This window comes from Arvicanthis niloticus (genome assembly GCF_011762505.2).
Source record: "Arvicanthis niloticus isolate mArvNil1 chromosome Y unlocalized genomic scaffold, mArvNil1.pat.X SUPER_Y_unloc_1, whole genome shotgun sequence".
NCBI classification, from domain to species: Eukaryota; Metazoa; Chordata; class Mammalia; order Rodentia; family Muridae; genus Arvicanthis; species Arvicanthis niloticus.
In genome coordinates this window covers 3,004,572-3,031,602 of record NW_023044978.1, presented here as the reverse complement: position 1 = coordinate 3,031,602, position 27,031 = coordinate 3,004,572, and positions in this window count along the sequence as shown.

The following is a 27,031-nucleotide window of genomic DNA, read 5'->3' as shown; positions in this document are numbered from 1 at the left end:
GTATTCCTGATCTTTCCAAGACTTTTAACATGAAGGGATGTTGAATTTTGTCAAATGCTTTCTCAGCATCTAGTGATATGACCATGTGGTTTTTCTCTTTGAGTTTATTTATGTAGTGGATTACATTGATGGATTTCCGAATATTGAACCATCCCTGCATTCCTGGGATAAAGCCTACTTGATCTTGATGGATAATTGTTTTGATGTGTTGTTGGATTCTGTTTATGAGAATTTTATTGAGTATTTTTGCATCAATATTCATAAGAGAGATTGTTCTGTAGTTCTCTTTCTTTGTTGGGTCTTTCTGTGGTTTAGGTATGAGTGTAATGGTAGCTTCACAGAATGAATTGGGTAGTGTTCCTTCTGTTTCTATTCGATGGGATAACTTGAAGAGGATTGGTATTAGGTCTTCCTTGAAGGTCTGAAAGAATTCTGCACTGAAACCATCTGGCCCCGGACATTTTTTGGTGGGAAGACTTTTAATGACTGTGTCTATTTCTTTAGGCGTTATGGGACTGTTTAGGTGGTTTATCTGCTCCTCGTTTAAATTTGGTACCTGGTATCTATCTAGAAAATTGTCCATTACATCCACATTTTCCAATTTTGTTGAGTATAGGCCTTTGTAGCAGGATCTGATAATTTTTTTGATTTCCTCTGTTTCTGTTGTTATGTCTCCCTTTTCAGTTCTGATTTTATTAATTTGAATGCTGTCTCTGCGCCCTTTGGTTAGTCTGGCTAAGTAAGGGTTTGTCTATCTTGTTGATTTTCTCAAAGAACCAGCTCCTGGTTTTGTTGATATTTTGTATAGTTCTTTTTGTTTCAACTTGGTTGATTTCAGCCCTGAGTTTGACTATTTCCTGCCATCTACTCCTCTTGGGTATACTAGCTTCTTTTTGTTCTAATGCTTTCAGGTTTGCTGTCTAGTTGTTGATGTATGCTCTTTCCACTTTCTTTTTGTGAGCACTTAGAGCTATGATTTTTCCTCTTAGTACTGCTTTCAATGAGTCTCACATGTTTTGATATGATGTGTCCTCATTTTCATTTAAATCTAAAAAGTCTTTAATTTCTTTCTTAATTTCTTCCTTGACCAAGTAGAGCATTGTTCAGTTGCCAAGTGTATGTGGGTTTTCTGATGTTTTTGTCCATGTCAAAGACAAGTCTTAATCCATGGTGGTCTGTTAAGGTGCTGGGGATTATTTCAATCTTTTTGTATCTGTTGAGGCCTGTTTTGTGACCAATTATATGGTTGCATTTTCTTGTAATTCCTTAAGGGATTTTTGTGTTTCCTCTCTAAGGGTTTCTATCTGTTCTTTGAGAGTGTTATTTATGTCTTTCTTAAAGTCCTCTATCATCATCATGAGAAGTGATTTTCATTCTGAATCCTGCTTTTCTGGTGTGATGGGGTGTTCAGGGCTTGCTATGATGGGGGAACTGGGTTCTGATGATGCCATGTAACTTTGGTTTCTGTTGCTTACATTCTTGCACCTGCCTTTTGCCATCTGGTTAATTCTAGTGCTACCTGTCCTTCTGTCTCTGATTGAAGCCTGCCTTTCCAGCTGTCTTGCTTGTGTTTGGTCTTCTAGGAGTCCAGATGTCTTTGTGATTTTTTCCAGCTGCCCTGATTACAGTGTTATCTCTAGGATGCCTCAGGATATGGTGCCTCCAAGGTAGCAGTCCAGTTAGATGTCTGCTGTTCTGGGTGCAGTGTCTCCTATTGGATATCTCAGGGTATGTTGTCTGACACTCTGAGTTCAGTTGTTCCTCTGTGGCTCTGTGTTGAGTGGACCTTCCAGTATGTCCCAGGTGGAATCCGGGGTCCACACAACTGCAGACCTGGTAGAGGTCTGGTCCGGGACTCAGACCCTGCAGGCCTCAGACCGGAGGAGGGGCGAGCAGCAGAAGGAGCTTGCTAGCGCTGGCTATGGGGTCTATGGATCTCCCAGAATGTGTCTGGGGGGCTCCTGGGTGCACTCACCCGCAGGCCTTAGACTGGAGGAGGGGCGAGCGGCGGAAGGGGCTTGCTAGCGCTGGCTATGGGTTCTATGGATCCCCCAGAATGTGTCTGGGGGTCTCCTGGGTGCACTCACCCGCAGGCCTCAGACTGGAGGAGGGGCGAGCGGCGGAACGGGCGTGCTAGCGCTGGCTATGGGGTCTATGGATCTCCCAGAATGTGTCTGGGGGGCTCCTGGGTGCACTCACCCGCAGGCCTTAGACTGGAGGAGGGTCGAGCGCTGGAAGGGGCGTCCTAGCGCTGGCTATGGGTTCTATGGATCTCCCAGAATGTGTCTGGGGGGCTCCTGGGTGCACTCACCAGCACGCCTCAGACTGGAGGAGGGGCGAGCGGTGGAAGGGGCGTGCTAGCGCTGGCTATGGGTTCTATGGATCCCCCAGAATGTGTCTGGGGGGCTCCTGGGTGCACTCACCCGCCTCATGTTCTCTTCTTAATCAAAGTTCAGAAACCTAAATTTCATCTATGTCTCTTCTGCACAGCTGTTTAATATAAACACCTTTAATGTAACTAAATTAAGAAACAAAAACACATTGGATTTACAATTTCCCTTTTTGGGGGGGAAAACTATGAATGTAGGGTCAAAAAAATAAACCTCAACAAAATATATCTAGATTAGTACATATAATATTAAATATATGTGTGTTTATGTGTATGTATGTATGTATGTATGTATGTATGTATGTATGCATGCATGTTTCTATGTAGTAGTTGCTTGTTAATTTTTATTTTTGTTTATGGATTGATTTTTTGTTATGTTTATATTGTTTAAGATAGGATACTACTATGTATATCTGGATGTCCTAGAATGCTTATTGTAGACCATTCTAGTTCAACAGTTATTTGCCAGTGTTATTTTAGTCTTTTATTTCTGTTTCTGCTCCCTCTGTCATATTATATTTATTATATCAACTCTTAAAATACCTGTGGTTTCATGGTATGTACTAAACTATTTTTTTCTTTATTCTAGGGGACAGACTAGTATTTCTACTGGCTAACAATTTCTAGTTGACTGTTCTGTTTGTTACTTTATGTAATAATTTTCCATCGTGTAATTCTTTTATTCTATAGTTCTGTTGATGTTATGTAAAATTGCTTGTCTGCATTGCATTCAGTCATCTGTGCTATTGTCACTTTCATAAACTTATACACCTAATTTTATTTTTTATATTATAGTTATTTCTATTCATATATTGCTTGCAAATAAATGAGAATATTATAGTGTCTTCTTTCATCTCTAACACAATTACTCTGTAATTGCCCAAATCAATTTTCAAATGGTGAACTCACAACTTCCCAGCTGTACTCTAAAATTTCTGTCTGCATGAGACTCACTGGGGTATTACTCCTACTTCGGGCTTTTTTCAGGCTCCATTTAAGTAAGGTATGCATCCAAGAGAGAACTATTGTATTCTTTTCTTTTCTACCTTGAGGATCTTCTCTCAGTTCTTTGCTTGATCAGCATTCTTTTTTCTGATCTGCAACCCCACATTGTGGTAATTGAAATTTTGTTTTCATTTATTCTCTCCAGTGAGGAAATGTATTTTGGTGTCTTTAATTTTTTTTGTTGTTGTTTTGTTGATTGATTTTTCTCTTTTGTTTTGTTTATTTTTCAATGGTATTAAAATGGAAACAAGGTTTAAAATGCATCACTAGATATACAATAGGATCTGCTATGTGATGGCAACCACATGATGTGTTCTATATTTAACATTGAAGAACAGCAAACAACAAAGCACCAATATTTCTTCATTCCACTGAGTCTCCAGTTTGAACAGAATAGTATCATTGTTCTTTTAACTGTAACCTCCAATATCATTTAACACTCCCATGCTCCCCATTGCTCTGTAATCAATACAGTGATTTGTACTGTCTACTGAAATGCTCCAGAATCATCTTATAGACAAAATTATGTGCTACTTTGTAAGTAATCTTTAGATATGTTTATTGACATTGGAAGAAGACACAGAATCATAATGACTGATAAATGAATAAACAAAAAAAAAAGAAGCTTAGACAAGCATTCATCAATCACTTCATTATGATTACAGAGGCAATGTGATATGCTATGTCAGGTTTCAAATGCCCCTATCAATGTAACTTCCATGCTGTAATATTCTGCATCTGTTTGAACTTTTTGCCAATATCATAAATTTTTTGATTAAGTTGAACTTGATGTCACATAGTTTATTACAGTACTTTGGGGACAAAACTAGATATCTATTTTTAACACAACTCTATATCATTTGCATCATTATTTTATTAACTAGAATAATAATTTCATGAAAGTATTGTTTTGCTTACAAATTTATCTTCCCTGTAATATATTTTTATTAAACATTTTATTTTTTGTTTATTTAGTGTGGATTCACATATGGATGGGTATGTACTGAATCTGTGTGTGATGCATATATATAATGCACAAAATATTTTTATTCTAATCTGAGAATATACATATTTACATATGTAGAGATAAGTGAGGTTGAAGTGAAGAAAAGTGGGAAGAAATATGACAAAGAAAATAAATTAATGAGGGTTGTTTGTAAGCTCACATTGGTGAATTTGGTTAAAGACTACAATTTTCCTCACAAATGAACTTCATGCAAACCTAAAAATGTCAAACTTAACTTGATTCCCTGAGCCCTATAACTTTGCCTAGAAGGTTGGATGATTTCTGATTTATACACAGAAAAACATTTTAGCACTCAGGATCCAGTTGCCAATTTCCAAATTTGACCCTTTTAAATCTGTGTTTTGTTCATTTATTTCTGTTTTCCATTACTTTCTCTAGCCTGTGTTTGATTTTGGTGGCTTTATATCCTATGTGTTTCTTAGCTTGATTTTACTATTTTAAAGGCTTGAGAGACTTGAAAACAATGTCTGAAAATGTCCTTATCCATAATTAGCTCAACTACAGATCAATATTAATAAAATTATATGCTGTTGTCAAAGAGAAACATTGGTTAGTTGAATAAATTGAAGATTAAGAATGTATTCTGTACACATTTTTTTCAAAGAAGCCAGAATAACAGGAAAGAAAGAGCACGTTGAAAAAATGGTGCAGGTATAACCATATATCTGCATTTAGAAGAATGCAAATAGTGCCATTTGTATGACCCATTCTAAAACTGACGTGTCATGTAGACCTCAACATATAACCAGATTCAACAAATTAAACGTAAAATAAAGTGGGAAATACCATTAATCTTTTTGGCACAGAAGGTAATTTTATGAAATATATACTAATAATCCAGGGCCAAAACCAACAGTTAAAAAAAAGCAGTAATTTTAAAATAGCATACTGATATAAAGTGAGAATTTTATTCAGATATGTGCTAAATGGTCAGAAAAAATATGGAGAGAAGTCTTTCTTTGGTATCTAAATATAAAACATATATGCCTTTGAATTGATATTTTATTTCTGTCAGATTGGACACATTCTAAATCAAATGTGAGGATGCACATAAAGTGAAATACTTTTTTTTGGTAGGACTGCAACATTTTACAGATATTTAAAGGAAATACTATGTTTTCTCAGTAAAATAGACAGCCAAACCACAAATTATCATATGCTCAAAAAATAAATTGTACTCTTTTTCACGTGGTTATTGAAATTCCTATTCCCATAATGTAAATTAAACTACAGATCAACTTTTCAGGCAGAGATATATTAAATAAAACAGCGATAAAACTGACAATTTTTTTTCTGCTCTGATAGGGCACAAAATCGATTCCTGTACTTTTAAATTTGCCCATAAATTAAAACATACAGAGAGTCACCAATTCATTTTTTTCATCACAAAAAATAAGTGAAATAAATTATGATTAACAGGTCTTTTCAGAGGCTGTGACAGCCCGAGCAAAGTTTTTACATGTTCAAATAAAGTGAAATTTCAGTATTGAAACTAATATTAATCATAAATTCTCACTTTGAAACAATAAACTATTTTCAAATATCTCATAAAAAAGATTACATCAAATATCTTCAATAGCATGTCACACTTTATACCAACCACAATGAAGTGTATAACTCACACTTAGGAATAATTGGGTTAAAAGTAAGACCATGAATGTGTGTATTTATATTTTTTGGTTTTTTTATCTTCCATTTGTATAAATCATCATTTTTAGTTAGTTCATCTTTTTTTGTGTTCAATTTGATTTTTCTTGTATTTTAAGTAATGGTAATCATGATATTTAGAGGTTAGTAATTTTTGATGTGACAAAGTTCTTAGACAATTTGGGAAGAGATAATGATTAATATATTGCGTATATAGGAAAATATGGAGAAGGAGAGAAAGGGAGTAAAGAAAGAGGGAGAAGGACAATGGGAGAGGGAAAGAAAGAGGTAGAAGAAGAGGGGGAGATAGAAGAGAGAGAGATAGCAAGCATGCTCTATTATTTCTGCCTAAATTTTATCTTTATTTAATGTCTGTTCAATTTTGCATAGATATCGTTGGTATTTGACTGATTCTCATACCTTTTTTTTACATTGCAATTTTGCTTTAAAAATCTTTGAAAATTTAATTATTTAAAATATGCATATTGATCATGTGATTCACTTTTTCTAAATTCAACATATTTATGATGCAAATATTCTCTAAAGTTATTTTTGAGACATAGAATATGAAAAGGAAAATATATCACAACACTTTGTTATATATCACAATATAAAATGAATTCTTATATCCATTTTTCAAAATCTTGCATTTGTTACTGTTTATTTATTTGTACATACTATACATACTGCTTTTTCATTTATATCTTAAGAAACAAAGGCCTACAGAAAAGGTCTTATGGCAATGTCTCACCTAATTTTGTGATAATTTGTGGCTTCATCAAATATATTGCAAAATTTAATTTTTCTACAGCTACATATGTTTATATTTTGTGTATGTCACACATTTGAATTATGGACTCATCATTAAAACAAAACTAAGTTTTGCAAAAATGACAAAATTTGCACATAGAAAATGTTTTATTATATAAAAATAATAAGGCAGAAAAAAAAATTTTCATCTTACAAGAGAAATATTGAAATGAGAGCCACTCTATATTTTAAAAATGAAATCTCAATGAATCAAAAACCTTCATTGTACTATATATATATAATATTGCAATACAATATACTATTATAATAAATGTAATTTATTGCAATATATATATTATATGATATATAATATATTTGTGATATCACATATCACATATATCACATATCACATATCGTATATCATACATCATATATCTTATATCATATAACATATATCATAATAATATATTATAAATTATAAATTATATATTATTTATTATAAATTAAATGTTTATTATATAATATATCACATATCACTTATCACATCACATATCACATATTATATATATATTTTACATATTACATATTTCACATTGCATATTACATATTATTACACATTACACATTAAAAATGTCATATTACACATTACAAATTAAATATAACCTATCACATGTCAAATGTCACTTTTCACATGTCACATATCATATATCACATATCATACATCATATAATATATATCATATATTAATTATATATATTTACTATATACCATATATCATATATTTTATATCATATATAATCTTTTGTATATTATATATATTATATATTAGGTGGTAAATGTTATATGTTATATATGTTGTATGTTGTTTCTTATTTCTTATATGTTGTTTGTTGTATTTCGTATGTTGTATCTTACATGCTATGTTATATGATATATGATATATGACATATGACTTATGTTATGTTATATGCTATATGCTATATATGTGTTGTTATATCATGTTATATAATTATACAAATATCATATATTATATTTATGTAGTATGAAACAATACATATTATACATAAGATATATTAATATATACATATATATTTGAAATATATTGATATTTCAGAAAAGATAATAATTAACTCAGTATTAAAATAAACAATTAAGAAATTTTCTTTTGGGAATCAAAAAGATTCTGAACAGCAAGAGACCAACAGAATAAGGAGGTATTTAAATTTAAGAAAACATATATATTTTTTGATATTGGCATTCTGTTCTAAAAGCCCCATTCTAGATTTGTAAACTTAATGAGTTTTTTCTTACCATTTCCCTTGATCAAAAAATAAGTTCAATGGATATCAAACTCTCAGGTTAGAAATTATTATTTTATGATCAGTTTCTTTTGTTCATATATTTGTTCTTCTGTTCCTTATTTAACCTCCAATTACAGATATACTTCTCTTTTATCTAACAATGATTTGTGTTCTTTGACTTATTTCCAAATATACTAAAATTCACTTTATTTCTCTCTCTTCTCCCTCTGTCTCTGTTTGTCTGTCTGTCTGTCTCTCTCTCTGACTCTGTCTGTGAGTGTGTGTTCATGTGTGTATTGTATCTGAAAAGTAATTTGGAAATACTTTTACATAAGGATCAACACCATGTTTTGAAAATAGAAATGGCTTACCTTTTTTTCTTTAGTGTGTGCATATCCAAATAACACTTGTCAGTGTTTCTCTTCCATACAATTCCATCCATATCTTTTGAGTTTAATTCTGTTCAATATAATAAAGAACAAGTCATGAGAAAGATTTACACATTTCAAGGCTACAAAAATTAACATAGTTGCAATGTCTTTTGCAAATAATGCAGTAAGAAAAGCCATCCATGGTAGCATCTCCCATAGAACCAAGTACCATTTTGTCTCAGTCAAACAGGAACAATAATGTGTATTTTGCTGCCAACAAATTTCAAGCAGGCTATGGTGATTTCATTCTTACAGTCAGTAGCAATGTAGAAACTAATCCCAATTAATCTGGACATCATAGAATCAGCTGGTGGCAAAATGGAAAACAGCCCCATGTTTGAGAAAATCATGTACCCCCTAGATATTAGAAAAAGATGCACTGAAAATGGTGAAATAGTCACTTACAGTATCCCCCGCCAATGAATCTTGAATTAAGTCAATTTTTTTCTTTATATAGATGAATGTTATTTAGAAAAGTGGGCCCAATAGTCCAGACACATGATTCTACTTATATTTAAATAATTAATCATATGTATTTCCTAATTCATATTTCTTTGGGAAAAGATTTGGAATCACAATGGAGAAAAGCAAGTTCAAAATTTTGGGGTTTTGATAGTTGAATGTAGTTAATACTTTACAGCTGAGATGTAACAATAAGATGGATTTTGTTTTTTAAATTCCATTTGTGTGATTGAGGCTTAAATTTACACCTGCCTACAAGGTTTATTAAAGTGAACAGAATTACATGCACCAGTTTTCTTGTGCCAGAATTTGTGTCCAGTCACTGAATATGTTTTGTAACAACTATCTGTTTGTAGTATATTTTATAAATTATGCATATTTTATATCTGAAAATACTTTTACAAGTCTGTAACTGTATTTGTGGTCAGATTAAAAAGAAAAAACAGAAAAAAAAAAACCCAAAAAACAAACTACATGTGCTCAAATCCACATAGATTACCAATACTTTTAAATAACTCACCATGTGTCAGGCATATATCTGTTGCATAAGAATAACTTATAAATATTTAGTTTTCAATATTAGTCAGTTTGACTCTGAAGTTAAACCCAAACAAATACAGGTCACACTTCTTTCTTCAATTGACTCAGAGCCTCAGAATGTTTGTTTATCTGTCAGACTGGATTTCAAGTCAGGACATTTTCCATCTAGTTCCTGGACAAAACACATCAGAGACTCAATGTAAAGCATTAGATTTCAAAATGTCTTTTTGAAAAGCTATGGGAAGAATTGTGGAAACATGCCAAGATATCGACTTAAAGAAAGACTGAAAGAATACAATTACCTGGTCCTTGAGTAGAAGCAATGACTAAATCATTATCAAGAAAACATTAAAAAATATAAATAAGCACCTACCATATGTATCAAATGTTTTGATTTTTTCCCATGTGGGTCACTGAATAAGTTTTCTTAAGTTATTTTTTTATTATGTCTCATTGTCTATTATCCTACATTAACTAGAAATCCTTGTGTAGCTCAAGTGGGAGATAATGTTTCTATGAATCAAATGATAATGTGAAAGTAATGATGTGAAATTTTGTACAACATATTCTCAAATGTGAATGTCAAGGATAGATGATATGGCCATGTGAGTAATAAGTCACTCTTTCTTAGTGTGAAGAAAGAGACTGAATGCATGATTAATTGAATAAATAATTATATAAGAAATATTATCTGGGCCTCCAATGTTTGACAGTTTTTCATATCAGTTGCATACCTTTACAAAGAAAATATTTAAGATACCTAGGGAGTGAACTCAGATGTTCTACAATAGGCAAAAATAACAAAATGCATATGCTTTACTCATGTATAAATAAAGCTCAAATTATTAAAACAATAAAATTCATTGATGAGAAATATTATTATATTTATACATTAACTCAGTCAAATTTGACATGTTCCATTTAATGACTGGATTTAACATACAGTCCCCTGATATTCATATTTAGTCTGTAAAAATAATGGTAGAAGCTATTACTAAAAATTAACCACAAAGATGAGGGATAGGTGTCAGAAGGTCTATTCTGTTAGCAGTAATCACACATAGTAATATTCAATTATGTATGAATAACTATTTTGTCTTTAGTGTCTAAATCATGAATTCTATTGTTTATTATACACAGTTTTGTTTTTCCATTCCTCTACCTTTTTATACATCTATAGTTAACACTCAGGCAAAATTTTAATAAAATAAAGAAATGTAAAAATAAATAAAAGAGCAAAAATAAAACAGAAAATAATCAAACAAAATAAAAATCAACACTTTAAAGACAACACAACAATATTGTGTTGTATGATTCTGTACTTGTGCCATTAACAATAACACATAGCATGATAAATACGGCATCCAATTGATGGGTAGCCAGAGTACTTAGAAATATTTTAGAAAGGCTTAAGTATTCCACCTTGCACCACAAATTCCTGCCAACTTGTAGATACAGAAAGCTATATCACAAAAAAATATAACTAAATCTTGTAGAATCTAGTTTTCTGAAAATAATAATCATATATTCTGGTACCAATGTGAGTAGGCTTTACAATTATATAAGCATAGGATTCAAATGTTATCCATTCAACAACATAGGAACTGACTAACTTTATAGCTCCAAACCCTTCCTGGTATAATTTTTATGTATTAGTATATTGTAGGTTGCTGTGTTAATATAGGAAGTCAGAAAGAAAATAAAATAAGGAAATATTTTAATATACAATTCCTTAGAAATAGAATGATGAAATAAAAGAGATGCCATGTTGTTTTGATAAAGAATAAGACTAATGCGGTTTTTCTTCACATGCAGGATTCAGAGCCAGAACAAAATTGGAGAAAGATACAAACATTTAAAGTGATATAGTTTATCCAGTCAATTTGCATCTGTAAAAGTTTCCATCTTCTTAAAAGTAAACATCAGTCAGGACCTAGTTCATTAATATGTTAGTAAAAGCTGGGCAGTGGTGGCGCAAGCCTTTAATCCCAGCACTTGGGAGGCAGAGGCAGGCAGATTTCTGATTTCCAGGCCAGCCTGTTCTACAGAGTGAGTACCAGGACAGCCAGGGGTACACAGAGAAACACATCCAGAAAAAAACAAATCTCACAACAAAACAAAATAAAAGATCCACACAAGCACAATTACAGCTCAATCAACAAAAATAAGAGCAAGTAACATTTATTGGTCCTTAATATCTTTCAGCATCATTAGACTCAATACCCCAATGTTTAAAAAAATAGGCTAGCAGACTTGATATGTAAACAGGACCCAGTATATTGCTGCATGAAGGAAACACACCTCAGTGACAAAAACAGTCACAACCCCAAAGTAAAGAGTTAGAAATTTTATTTCCAAGCAAATGCCCCCAACACAAGCTGAAGTAGCAATTCTGACATCCAATAAAATAGACTTTCAATATTAATTTATCAAAAAATTCTGTTTGGTTGGAGCAGCTAGTTTTACTTTTGATTCAAGGACATTTCTTACTTGCTAAAACTTACTATAAGATAATGTGCCTATTCTTATTTCAACTTGATATGTTATGTTGACAGGTATCTAAGTAATGCTAGCCCTATTTAGAAGGGAAAATAGAAGGACTGGTAGGGATTTCAGAAAAAAACAGTCAGACAAGAACCTGAATTTGGTATATAACATAGAGAATAATGGTAAAGTTAGAATTTATGCAGAAAGATAATTCATACACACACACACAAACACACACAAAACACACAGAAATATATATTTAAAAATCAATAAATTATATTAATATGAAAATTACATGTATGGAATAAACTCAAGTCATGAAATCAGCAAATAGGATGACATAGACAATGTGAGGAGATAGATGGAAAATTTGCAACTTAGAAATATTATTTCAGACAACAGAAAAATGTGTTGAAGGGTACAAACTTTTTCAACACATCTTTAAAATGCCAAAAGATATTTCTATTTACTGAGGATGATAATTCCGTGATAAGCAATTTACTATAAACAAGTTTTATAAATACAAAATACTATAATGCAATATAGCTTGAAATCATGATGATTGTTACAATTTTCAAAATTAATTGCATAAAAATATCTCAAATAATAACAAATAATGTGAATATTGAAAAATGTGTATTATATATATATATATATATATATATATATATATATATATATATATATAACATTTATTGTATTTTTCCTCCTTGTGTTGTACTTTTCTTTCTATTATTTTTTTAAAGCTCTATTAGTGGAAAGGTATTGTTTAAGTTTGGCATTGTTGTTGAATGTCTTGTTTTTCCCATCTATAATAATTGAGAGTTTGGCTAGGTATAGTATCCTATACTTACATCAAATGCACCTGTCAAATGTGTGGGAAGGCATTTTTGTTCTTTTAGGATATCCATAAATTCTGCCCAAGATCTTCGAGGTTTTAGAGCCTCTGTTGAGAAGTCTGTATTATTTCTCATAGATCTGCCTTTATATGCGACTTGACCATTTTTCCTTATGGCTTCAAATTTTTTTTCTGTGTTCTTTGCATTTAGTGTTTTGAATGTTATATGACAGGAGTAATTTCTTTAATGGTCCAATTTGTTTAGTGTTCTGGAGGGTTCTCCTGTGTTTATAATGCTTATTTTTCTTTAGGTTAGGTAAGTTTTCTTCTATAATTTTCTTGGACATTTCAAACTAAAAGATCAGAAACTTCTCTGTTTTATGCCTATTTGTTGAAATAATTATTTAAAAAGCAGCCTCCAGTGAGGCTGACTGTCTAGTCTCCAGTGTTTCTGCTTAGATCAGATGCCATGTTCCAAGGCCATGAGGCCACATGTGCACTGCAGCTAGAAACACCAAGCCACATATACCCACTCTACCAATCATGACATGCCATGGTGGGAGATGGCTCTGCCAATCTTCCACACTGTCTCTAAAATGATGGGTATTGCCTAGGCTATCAAGCCAACCACATGTGTTTTGTACAAATAAGACTCTAAAGCTTAGATTATCCAAAGGCTTGTATATATAGTAATGATCAATAACAAGTGTTATATGTCTAATACATATAATTCTGGAAGCCAGAAATATCTTAATCATCTCTTCTGCAAATAGATAGACAAAGTCTTTTTCCCTAAACAGGTTATCCTCAAGCCAGTAATCAGAAAAAAACTTTATTTTGACCTTTCTTCAGAGAAAAAAATATAACCACACAATTGAAAATCAGACCCATCTGTCTTCCCTATTTTGCCAAGCAGGAAATGAACCCAGAATTCCTGTGTGGCCCATGTTAGTCAGAACCCAAGTTTCCTGTGAGGCAATATAATTTTATATTATTTAAACACACCTGATTTACACTCTCTTTCTGTCTGGCCATCTGTCAAGAAGAGTTTCTTATTAATACCATCTATGTGTTTGGCTCTGAACTCCAGAGCAGCTTCCACTTGTACACTGTACTCTCTACTCTAGATCCAGTGACAGTTTTCCCTAAGTTCCAAACTATGGGAGATAATCTGAACATGATTCAGACAAGTCCATTTATAATCTTTCCTAAAAGCATATAATCCCTCTACTTTAACTTTATACTTAAATCAGGAACTGCTTCACAATGGAGGCTTATTTGGCTCTCTTGGCTCAGAGCAGCCTACAATTTCTCTCAGCAGAGGACCTGCCTGACAGCAGTCTCTTTGTTAACAGTTTCTGTGCTGTGTCAGGTGACTTCTCTCAGTGTCAATCACTCTCTCGCTCTCTCTCTCACTCACTCAATCGCTCGCTCTCTCTCTCACTCACTCAATCGCTCGCTCACTCACTGTCTTTAAAATATACAACTTTTACTCTCAGGTGAATAAACTTAAAATTTTAGTGAATTTGTGCTTGAAATTCATGCCACTTGGTTGAAATAATTATTTGAAAAGTGGCCTCTAGGGAAGCCACACAACGTTTCAAGACCAAGAGGCCACATTTGCACTGCAGCTAGAAACAGCAAGCCAGAAACACCAGCACACTCATGAGATGCCATGTTGGGAGATGGCATTGCCAATCTTCCACACAGTCTCTACAAGCCTGGGAATTGCCCAGACTATCCTGCCAACCACACAGGGTAGGTACAACTAATACTCTAAAGCTTAGATTATCCAAAGGCTTATATATTTAGTAATCATCAATAACAAGATGCCCATACAGTCAGAAGTGTGACCCAATACACAACCTAGATATACCAACTACATTTGACTGGTGGAGACACATCCACCTCCATGTTCACCTTGCTCATTCTCTTTTCTCCTGTAGCTCCTTCTCTTTATTCTTCTTTCTCCCATACTCCTCCTCTTCCTCTCTTTACTCCTCCCACCTTACTACACCTATTTTCCTTAGGTTTCGTGTTTTTATTTTGTTTTGGATTTCTTTACTGTTTTCTGTTAGGAGCATTTTGCTTTTTATAGTTTTCTTTGACTCCTGTGTCAATGTCGTTTATGGTTTCTTCTACACCTGAGATTCTCTCTTTCATCTCCTGTATTTTGTTGATGATGCTTGCTTACCTTTGTTCTACTATATTTCTTTCCTTACTTTTAAAAATTTAACAAAACATGCAACCATATAATTTTAAATGAAGTTACAACCTGAAATTCACGTAAATATAAATATTGAGTGCTCACAAACTCTTTATATCAGTATTTGCACTATTCAAAACTACCACAATAAATCTGTTGCAATGATATTTGTTTTCTGTGCATTTGACTTTAAAATACTTTCTTGTTTCTGGGGAAATTTAAATATAATTACCTTAATATACATTTTATATATTTCTTTATTTGCATTATTTGTTCCAAATTAAATGTTCTCTATAATATTTATCAGATGGAATTTCAGATTTAAAGCTTGCTTTCCAGTTTCTAGAGCATTCAGGGCTTGCAGTGTTGGATGAATTTTATTCTGTTGACATGTAGCACTGTTTAATTTGTTTCTGTTCTTTTCCTTGTCTCATTCTATTTGATAATCTCTAGTGTTAACTGGCCTTGCTGAGTGTGACAGTAGCTTGTCCCTCTTGCAAGTGTATGATCCTGGTATGTCAGGACGCCTGGGGTTTCAAAATGTCAGTATAAAGTTCTAGACACCAGAGAAGCAATGGGCTAACAGGACCACATGTGAATCTATGTTATCTAACATATGCCATAGTGTGATATAAAAACTGGAGATACGATCTTGTGTAGAAAGGCATTGACCTCACTTTAGGGATGGGGCTATTTTAAAATTCAGTACAAAAACAAACAAAAGAGAACAACAACAACAACAACAACAACTACTACTACTACTACTTCTACTACTACTACAAAACAAGAGGACTGGCACAAAAATTGTTAGAATAAAAAAAGGAAATTTGATGCTTGGGATTCATCCTATATTGCTGATGCCAAGAACTATTTGCTGACTGGTGAAGAAAATTGCTGTTTCTTGAGAGACACTGCCAGAGCCTGACTAATACAGAGGCACATCAATGCATTTAACCATCAAATTGAGTCCTGGGATCCCAATAGAAGATCTAGTGGAATGACTAAATAACTGAATGGAATTGCAACCACATAGGGAGAATGGTATCAACTAACCAGAGCATCTCAAGCTCTCAGAGACTAAGCCACAAAACAATGATTATCCATGGAGGAATTCATGACCTGCAGGCACATATCTAGCTGAATATGGGTTTATCTGGTATCTATGTGACAGGAAGACCTTGTTCCTGTGTGGTCTTAAAGTTTCGGCATAGTGGAATGCTACAATGGTGAATTGACAGTGGGGGAGTGGGTGGAGGAGTGTAGTTACAAAGGAATAGAGAGGGTGAGAGAGAGGTTGTTATGTGAAGGTTATAAAGGGCTAACTGGGAAGGGAAAAATAATTTGAAATTTAAATGAATAAAATGATTAATTAAAAATATACTACCAAGTGAAACAAAATTTTCATCTGAGTAATGTCTAATGTCTAAGAAAATGTTATAATAGTTTACATTTGGACACACGTTTACTTCTGTCAGAATGGAAAGATCAATAGACCAAGTGAAAGTTCATTTGGATTGTAATGTGAAGAAAGGGGAAAACCCTTTCTTTGCAGGTGAGTGGTCAAAACTGTGCAGCAGCTAAGAAAATCATTATGAATATCCACAGATATTTGGGACTTGATATTTCTTGAGAGCAATCTATATTATTTGGATATATAATCAGATAAAAATCCATTCTTCCAGAAAGGCACTTGCTTCAGTATATATGGCAGTTATATCTGTAGTAGGGAGAATGTGAAAATAAATATGTAAATAAATAAATAAATAAATAAATAAATAAACAAACCTATCTAGATGTCTTTCAACATAGGAACAAATAAATAAAATGCATATAAAACCATGAATGATGCAGCAAGAAGAATTTTTTCTTGGTCATATTATTTTGCATTTTGTATATATATATTCTACAGTTTATAGACATCTCTATGTAGCACTGAAAACTTTTTTTTTCAAACATTTTGTTAAAAGTATTTTCTGGAATTTTGAGGAGGAATTATTCTTCTTCAACTTTTACAATTTGTGTGTGTGCGTATGTGTGTCTGTTTGTCTGTGTGTGTGTATGTCTCTCTCTCTCTCTCTCTCTCTCTCTCTGTCTCTCTCTCTCTCTCTCTCTCTCTCTCTCTGTGTGTGTGTGTGTGTGTGTGTGTGTGTGTGTGTGTGTGTGTGTGTGTTTGGGGCCAAATAGCTTGCTTTTGCCTTTACTGCATGAATTGAGCAAGAATCAAAAGTTTGATAAATGTTCAAGAGATCCTTCAATTTCTACCAGAGCATACTATTTGGTAATGCTCATCTATAAATTTAGTTAATACTGGAATATTGGAATTAGCATTTGATACATTTTCTGTTATATTTCTTGAGAGTACAGATGAGATATTGATACTTAAATTCAGTGTGTTTTTACATTGTGACACCACATTCATACATATTAAAAATTTACAAATGAATTATTGCTAAAAGTTTAATATTAGAAATTCTGAGTGTGAATTATAAGTTGAGCACTTTAGGATTCCTGTTACAAGGTATGGATTGAAAACTTCTGGTTTTCATTGACTGTGCTATAGGTGTTTTTTCTAATTCCACATTTTCTGGTGCATTACCAATATCAATTTAAACATTTTGTGATGGTAAAGAATTTAGAAAAGTGGGTTATTTGAGGTAGTGAAAATAGAATCATTTACAATTCACATTCCAAATATGACAGACATAAATTATGACAGAAAAAGCATGTTTTGGATAATCCCATGCTATCTCATTCTAACCTTCACTATGTACTGAATCACTTCTTTCACACCAACAGATTGTTTCAAGAAAGAGTGGTTCTCATTCTTCTGATGTGACAGTTCTTGGGTAGTGTCAGAAACTCTGTGACACTAAATAACCTGTTCCACTGTACATAATTGTGTCACCATGCCAACTTGAAAAATACAACACAAACATAAGCATGTAGATATTTCAAAATCCTGGAACAGGCTCATAGAATCTCCACAGCTTAGAATTAGGGCAATGAACTTGGTGGAAAGCTTTTACATTTTAGCATGGAAAATTCAATAGAATTTGAATATGATATCACAAAATTATGAGTGGAATAATAACTGAAAGTTAATTTGAAAATTTTCCAGGATTGCCACATTTGCAACAAAAATAACCTCTAATATACCTTTTGTAAAAATATTTTCTGTAAGTATTGAACATTTATATCATTGATTTGAAAGAAATATTACAATAATCATAGCTTCTTTGCTGCATTATTTCCTTTACAAGAAACAGTTCAAGTGTAGTATTGGAATAAGTACAGTTTGCAGGTGTCTTTATTCCTTGTCTGAGATATTTTCATAGCAAATATATTGGATACTTCAGCATTATAAGAACTGTATCTCTGGATTCTCATTCTTGACTGAATTGCCTACATCCTATTGTCAATATATGTCACAGCATTTTTGAATTCGGATACTGGGTAAAATAAGAATATTTTTCTATACTGTGTTATGTTATCCCAAGAATAGGAATCTCATCACATATATTTTACCAATTCCCAAATCATGCAAAAATCTAAAAAGTAATTAATAATAAATTACAGTCTTGTTGTTATTCACTAACAGATGAAATTAAAAATAAAATGTTTAATGATATCATGAAAATATCATTGGCATAGAGCCATTTAACATTTATTTAATAAAATCTTCAGATTTTTCTCAATAAATCTAAGAATCATCTCAATTTTCTTTTTTATTAATTAGATATCTAAACAGTTTACTTTACATCCCTAGTATGGACATTTCTCTCATATAACAGACACCGTTCTAAACAGTCTCCAAGTTACTCCTTCCAATCATGCTCAAGGATTGAAAGCCCCACATTTCCATACATACACAGAGGTATATATCTCTAGGGCATCTAGTACCAGCAGCAATGACACCTTCTTCTCCTCCTGTGGCTAAAGAAGTTTAACCAATTATGGTAAAAGAAATGCATTTTAGGTAACAGTATCAGCGACACACTTTACACCACTTGATGGGCAAAGCACATGAGGTCAAGTTGTACAGATGCAACAGATATATAGAGTGGCTAATATAGCCCAAGCATGCTCTGTAGTGGTGTTTCAATGTGTTTAAGGCCCTACTTCTGGCACATGGCAGGTGACTCTGTATTTGTTTTGACGTTGTGATTTACTCCTATGTACTACTCAATTCTGTCCACCTCTTATTTGTAAGATAACTCAAGTACCCCCAGATCTTCACCATGTGTCTCTAAATCTATTTACATCTGCTATTAAATGAAGCATCTCAGTAGACATTTCTACTAGGCTCCTGTCTGCTAGCCTAATAATATATCATTAAAAGAGTCAGAGGTTATATCTTTTACATGGCATGGGACTCAAATTTTCTCAGTTGTTATAATTTCTGTTTCCAAAATATCTGCATATATAGTAGAAAAGAGTTTTGGGGTTTTTTTGAGACAGGGTTTTTCTATGTAGTCCTGGGCTATCCTGAAACTCACTCTGGAGACCACGCTGGCCTTGAACACACAAGAGGCCTGCCTCTGCCTCCCAAGTGTTAGTTATTAAAGGCATGCTAAATCCATCCAGTGGAAAAAGGACAGCATTTTCAACAAGTGGTGCTGGCTCAACTGGAGGTCAACATGTAGAAGAATGCAAATTAATCCATTCTTATCCCCTTGTACAAAGCTCAACTCCAAGTGGATAAAGGACCTTCACATAAAGAAAGATACACTGAAACTATTAGAAGAGAAGTTGGGGAAGACCTATGCACAGGGCAAAAGTTCCTGAACAGAACACCAATGGCTTATGCTCTAAGATCAAGAATTGACAAATGGGACCTCATAAAATTACAAAGCTTCTGTAAGGCAAAGGACACTGTCAACAAGACAAAACAGCAACCAACAGATTGGGAAAAGATCATTACCAATCCTACATCCGATAGAAGGCTAATATTGAATATATACAAAGAACTCAAGAAATTAGACGCCAAACAACAAAATAACCCCATTTAAATGGGGTACAGAGCTAAACAAAGAATTCTCAACTTAGGAAACTCGAATGGTCCAGAAGAACCTTAAGAAATGTTGAACATCCGTAGTCATCAGGGAAATGCAAATCAAAACAACACTGAGATACCACCTCACACCAGTCAGAATGGCTAAGATCAAAAACTCAGGTGATAGTCCATGCTGGTGAGGAAGTGAAGAAAGAGGAACACTCCTGCATTGTTGGTGGGGTTGCAAGCTGGTACAACCACTTTGGAAGTCAGTCTGGTGGTTCCTCAGAAAATTGGATATAGAACTACCTGAGGAGCTATCTATACAACTACTGGGCATATACCCAGAAAATGCCCCAACAAATAACAAAGACATATGCTCCACTATGTTCATAGCAGCCTTATTTATAATAGCCAGAAGCTGGAAAGAACCCAGATGTCCTTCAACAGAGGAATGGATACAAAAATATGTGGTACATTTACACAATGGAATATTACTCAGTTATTAAAAATAATGAATTTGGGAAATTCTTAGGTAAATGGATGGAACTAAAAAATATCATCCCGAGTGACGTAACCCAATCACAAAAGAACACACATGGTATTTACTCACTGATAAGTGGAGATTAGCCCAAAAAGTTGAAACAACAAAGGTTCAACTACCAGACGACATGAAGCTCATGAAGAAGAAAGAACAAGTGAGGATGCCTAGGTCTTTCTTAGAAGGAGTAACTAAATAACCTAGGGAGCAAATATGGACACAAAATGTGGGACAGAATCTGAAGGGGTGGTTGTATGGAGACCATTCCATCTGAGTATTCATTCCATGGGCAGTCACCAAAAATAGACACTGATATGGATGTCAGGATGGGAAAGCTGACAGCATCCTGATAAGGCTGTCTCCTTAGGGGTCCCTAGAGTCTGACATACCCAGAGACAGATACTCACAGCTATCCATTAATCTGATCATAGGCTCCCAATGGAGGAGTTAGAGAGTAAACTGAAGGAGCCTTAAGGGCTGGTGGTCCCATGAGGAGAGCAACAATACCAACCAGCCAGAGCTCCCCAGGGTCTAAACCACCAGCCTAGGAGCACGTATGTAAAGACACATGACTCCAGCTGTACATGTACGGGAGGATGGCCTTGTTGGGCATAGGTGGGAGACAAGGTCATTGGTACCCTGAAGGCTGAGCACTGAGGGGGGGAATCTAAGGGTGAGGAGGGAGGCTGGGGGTAGGTGGATAAACACCCTCATAGAAGCAGGAGGAAAGTGGATGGGATAAGAGGTTCCTGGGTAGTGGGGGAAATATGGTAAGGGGATAAAATTTGAAATGTAAATATTATATGCAATAAAAGGGGAAAAAATAGAAAAGCGGTTAGAACCAACATTCTTAATAAAATGTCATCCCTCTTAAAAAAAATATCTTGATACTAAAATTTGTTTTGAGAATTGTATATTGCAGAATGATCAGCCTTGGTGTATCTACTCAGCAAGCAAGCTGGGCAGACCTGCTCAAACCTCTAAGGTCCGGGAATTCTATCTGGAGGCAGCGAAGACACAGCATCAGAGGATTGTCAATTTGCTCTTCCCCCAACTCCTCTTCTAATATCTCAATGCCCATAATCAGCTTGAAAAAGCTAATGAAGAGTCAGCGCCCCTATTTTCTAGGCTTGGGAACTAAGGTGGTAAATGTTGGACTGTCTTTCAAGGGAAAAGTAGTGGTTTTGAGGGAATAGAGAGTATTAGGTAGGGGTTAATTGCATAGCCATAACCAATTAGTAGAAATCTGTATAATTAATATTAAGATGAAGATATAAATTCCTAAATGGCACCAATTTACTTTGATTACAAATTTTAAGGTTTTCATTGGCATGAGCTTCTTAGTGATATAAGAGTGAGATGAATATTGTTACTCTCATAGGCATTGTACCAGTATAACACATTTAGGAATACAAAGCTTAGACCCAGTCCTTCTTTAACTTTTTTAACTGATTTGAGGTGGTCAGCCTGTGAGTTAAGGGTCTATAGCAAATTCATGACCTGGAGTTTATTATAAGGATGTTCTCTATGTTTTATTTAGAAATAGCTGAGTGGAGTTAACAGGCAAAACTCAAGTTGACCTTACATGGATAGTTGGTTTTCAAAACATTAGAAATCCTTAGAATTGACATGACAAACATTTCAGTATTAATTTTCATTTTCATTAGAGACCTGTCTGCTCTGGAGAGCTTCTTATATTGAATTCTAAGAAGAAATTGAGCATCCTTGGAGTTACTCCAGTTGTGGTGAGACAGCCACTAGGCAAGAGTTGCCACTTCCTTTCTACAGACAAATTACTGTCCAGAAAAGGTCACACTTGCAGAATAGTTGACTGATTATATCTGCCTAGACAGAGTAATCAGCCTTTAATAATTCTGCAGCACTAAGGTCTGTCAGATGATCCTGGGCCAGAAGGCAGAAGAACAGATGCTCCAACATTTTGAAGTAGAGCGATTGTTCTAGGTGTTCAGAGGTCTCTATAAGTTGGCTACATTTTAGAAGCTATGCTTTGTGCTTCCCACAATTATAGTTACCTCAGTCATTCTGGATTTCTGATGGGGTTGAAAACTTATAGTTTTTACCTTAAGAGAAAAGATTTGAGTGGATGGTCATCAGCTGACATTCATCCTAAAGCCAGGTTCAGAACAAAATGTTTTAGTTAGGATAGATGACAGAGGTGCTGGTTTGTCAACAAAAGGATTGACTGGGTAGTAGGACTATCTTCTACCTCACTGGTACAAATAGGCATAATTATGCTCTAATTGTATTTTGAGAGAAAAGTTTCATTTTAACAGGAAGTGTGACATGTAGGAGGAGCTAAGGTCGGAGGAGTACTGAGAGGAAGAAATGGAGTAAGAAGAGAAGAAGAAGGAGAGGAGAAGCTAGGTGATGAAAGAGGGGAGACAGGGAGGCAGATATTCATGCATCTCCACCAGTCAAAGATAGTTGTTATATCTAGGTTGAAAAGTGGGTTACACCTCTGATTGAACAATTCCAAACTTATAAAGCTTATGATTAACATTATTTTTAAAATATGTATAAATGTAAAAAGGAAAAGGGTGCATGGGATAGGGGTTTTCTAAGGGGTAGGGAATGAGGAAGTGTAAATAAAATATCTAATAAAAAATAAAGGCATGTGCCACCACTTTCTGGCAAAAAGAAAATATTTGTGTCACAGTTTTATAAATAGTATTTATGAATAGTTTTTATGAATAGTTCACCAAACTTTTCTCCATTGTACATTACTTCTGGCTCCAAGAGGAGGCCACTTCATATTATGCATCACATATATGTTGAAGACATATGGAAAAAACTCATGTGATAACATATACTGTCAAGTATGTGGATGCAAGGGTCACATTCTTTCATTGCTGGTAAAAGTGTAAAGATGTATAAATTTTTTGGAAACTAATTCATCAATTTCTCAGAAAATAGGAAATAATTTTACCAAAATGATAAGCTATACCTCTTTAGAAGGTTAGAGTAATCATTGTATTCTATTAGATTGCATACTGCAAAACAGTTTACAGAACTGATTCTACACTCAAAAAACTGAGGGCCATAAAACATTAGAAAGTAGTAATGCAGTTTATAATTATAATGCAGTTATAATTTGGAAGTAGATTCTAAACCCATGGATGGTAGGCAGTTGCTACCTAATGTGTCATGTGATACATATAAAAACAAACCACTATATGTGTGTCTTTCTTCTGGAATGTAACTGGTACAGAGCAAGTAGGATTCCTGCACCTAAATTAAAGTTTATTAAATTAAATTAATTATGATTATAATTGGCATTCAATGTGGCCTTAAACCTACAACACTGCATTATGGTTATCATACTTTAGTTTTATTTTCTTTTTTTTTTTCTCTTCTGGGGTAAATAAAAAAAAACTGCTGAAAAGGAGAAATGAATAATATGATAGATCAAATGAAAAGAAACAGATTACTTATTATTAAGCAGAACATTTTGAAGCCATAGTCTTGAAGATTTAGAAATTATATATTGCTGCAAATTGAAATTATACTTTTATACCTTAGTACAAAAAATATATATTGATATTTGAAAATTTTATGGTGATAACTCTTTTTATTGGATATTTTATTTATTTGCATTACAGATGTCATTCCCTTTACCCATCTCCCCTCCCTAGAATTCCCATCCCAATCCCCTTCCTCTGTTTTGCTTTTATACCATTTCAATTACATGCATGTATTAAGGTCGGTTGTAAATTGAGGGTTTAGCAATACAATAGATTCAAATAAAGACCAGGCAATACAATAAATACAAATAGGCAAAGAACAAGCAAGATATTAAACCCAATTACAGAATCATTTCCCTGGTCACTGTTTCTAAGAGCTTATCAGGATGACCAAAGTGTCTGAGCCTACTTCCCTGTCCTACCCCAAGGTCATTTTTATGTCTGAAGCCTACTTTCCTGTTCTAGTCTAAAATTTAGATTGACGTCTGAAAATGCTTCTTTGTTCTGACCTAATATTTAGATTTCTGCCTAAAATTACTTCTTTGTTCTAGCCTAAGATTTAGATTACTACCATAAAAAAATACTAAGTTGTTCTAGCCTAATGTCAGATTACTTTCCGAAGCCTACTTTTTTCTTGTTGGCCCTTGTCAGATTCTTGCCAAGCAGTCCCAAAGGCTCTCTGCCTCTCCCTTTTTTACATTTCATTAACAAGACAGAATCTGTAGTTGGCCAATTTGTTAAGAATATAGATATTTTTCAGAATAGGGTATTGGCTGGGTGAAGGTTCACAAGAAAGGTCACTATGACTCTACCTATGATTCACTAGGATTCTAAGTTGGTACTATCTGCCAAGGCCGACTATTTACAAGGTCTATGTCCACTCAGGCAGGTAAATTTTCATAAAAGCTGACTGTTTACAATAGCATATAGCCATCTGTTTCAGTGTTTTTCCACAGAGATCCCAGACTTTTGTTAGCAGGCATGTATGTAAGGCCTATTGCTGATTTTAGGCCTATGTCTGATTTTAGGCCTTCAGTGTATAATCAGAACTGCCCCTTATATCTCCTCCCTTCTCCAAGTATAGAAGGGGTGGTGATTCTAATCTTGCAAAGGCAGTGATAGAGGACTGACCTCCAGGAATTAAAGGGGACCTTGTAATGTCTCTGGTCCTCCTGTCATTGTCCAGTGAGGTATAAGGGCTATACCCATCCCAAAGTCTTTTTTTTTTCTGGTGAGGGGATACTTTTGAAATCAACCCCTATGCAGTCAGGCTTTTCCCTCAGGAAACCCAGAAAGATATTTTTAACTTTTATTTATATTCCCTTGCAATGCTTAGACTTGCAGCCTAAGCAAGAATTCAGATCGCCAGCCAGAGGGGTTTCTGTGTGACCCCTCTCTGCTTAGTCTAGGTGTAGAAATCCCCTCTTTTAGGTTGGGTGGAGATGGGTTTTGGGAACCCAGTGAATAGTGTAACAACCTCATCTTGAGTCTTGTGGTGCTAGCAAGATCAAGCTATATATGCCACATTTGAAGCTTGATTAAAATAGAAATACTGACCTCAGGCCATGGTTAATTTTATCTGCAGTATCTACTGCATCAATGCTCAACAGAGCAGCATTCTTGAAATTCATAAGCTCACTATGTAATTTTAACACATCCAGAGAGATGATTGAATTATACCAAATACTCTGCAAGTGCCTTTAAACTTCTTCCAAATTATAATGAATAGCAATGTAAATTTTAGAACTAACATGAATCCAACAGTATTTGGCATAACACTCAAGATGGCTCCTTACCCCTAAATTCTAAACCTCCTCTTAATATTTTGAATAAGATAAAGGACATAAATCCATTCTTCCAGATGCCTATCAAAATCCTCTGTATAGTCAAAACATTAGTAACATTTTTTTTTTTTTACTAAATGATTAACAAAAGTTGCTGCCTTAACTTCTTTTGTCACAGCAATTGCAGAAGCAGTGGTGTTGTTAATCAATGTAATTAAAGCTGTTATAACAGCAAAAACAGGCCTACATTCTTCTTGCTTCTGCTTAAAGCCTTACTCATTTCCTCCACTACTTTGCAAGCTATTTTTTGAATATTAATGTTCTTTGATACTCAGGTCGCTAAAACAAAAGCTGATTGATAGACCTCTGTAACTGACATGCTGAATTTCAAAACACAAAAAAATAGAAGCTGTACATTCAACGCATCTTACATCAAATTCTGTAGGAGAACCAAAAATTATTTTTAACTTGAAAATTAGAATAGCATTAATGCATGTGCTAACATTTCCTTACATATTTTAATACTCTTTCATTTTTCTGTGCAGTTGGTGATTTAGATTATTAGGTGATGAGAGTATTTTATTTTCTGACCCATTCTATTTTGTGTTCTTGTTTATTTTTGGAAACAAATTGCATAAATTTTCTTCTATGATTTTGTTGACATTTTTCTGGTCCTTTATGTGTGAATCTTTGTTCTCTTCTATTCCTTCCATTCCCAGACTTGGTCTTTTCACTGTTCTCCAGAATTCCCGAATGTTGTGTCTAAGAGTTTTCTATTTTGAATTTTCTTTGACCTTTGTGTCAATATCTTATAAGAAATATTATTTTCATGAGATTCTTTCTAACTCTCCTGTTAGTAATTCTTGACTCTGTACTTTCTGACATCTTTCCTAGGTTTATCATTTTCTGGATTTTCATGATTTTTGTTTTCCTTATTGCTTCTATTTCCACTTTAGGCCTGTACCTGTTTGCTCAGTTCTTTGCCCTCTTTGATTTTATTTTATGATATTGCTGTAAGTGATTTTTTTGTTCTCTACTCAAGTGTTTCTATATCTTTACCTGCATTTCTTTCAATGAGTTATTTATATACTCCTTTAAGAACTTTATTAACTTCAAGCAACAGAAATTTAAGATCAGCTTCCTAGTTT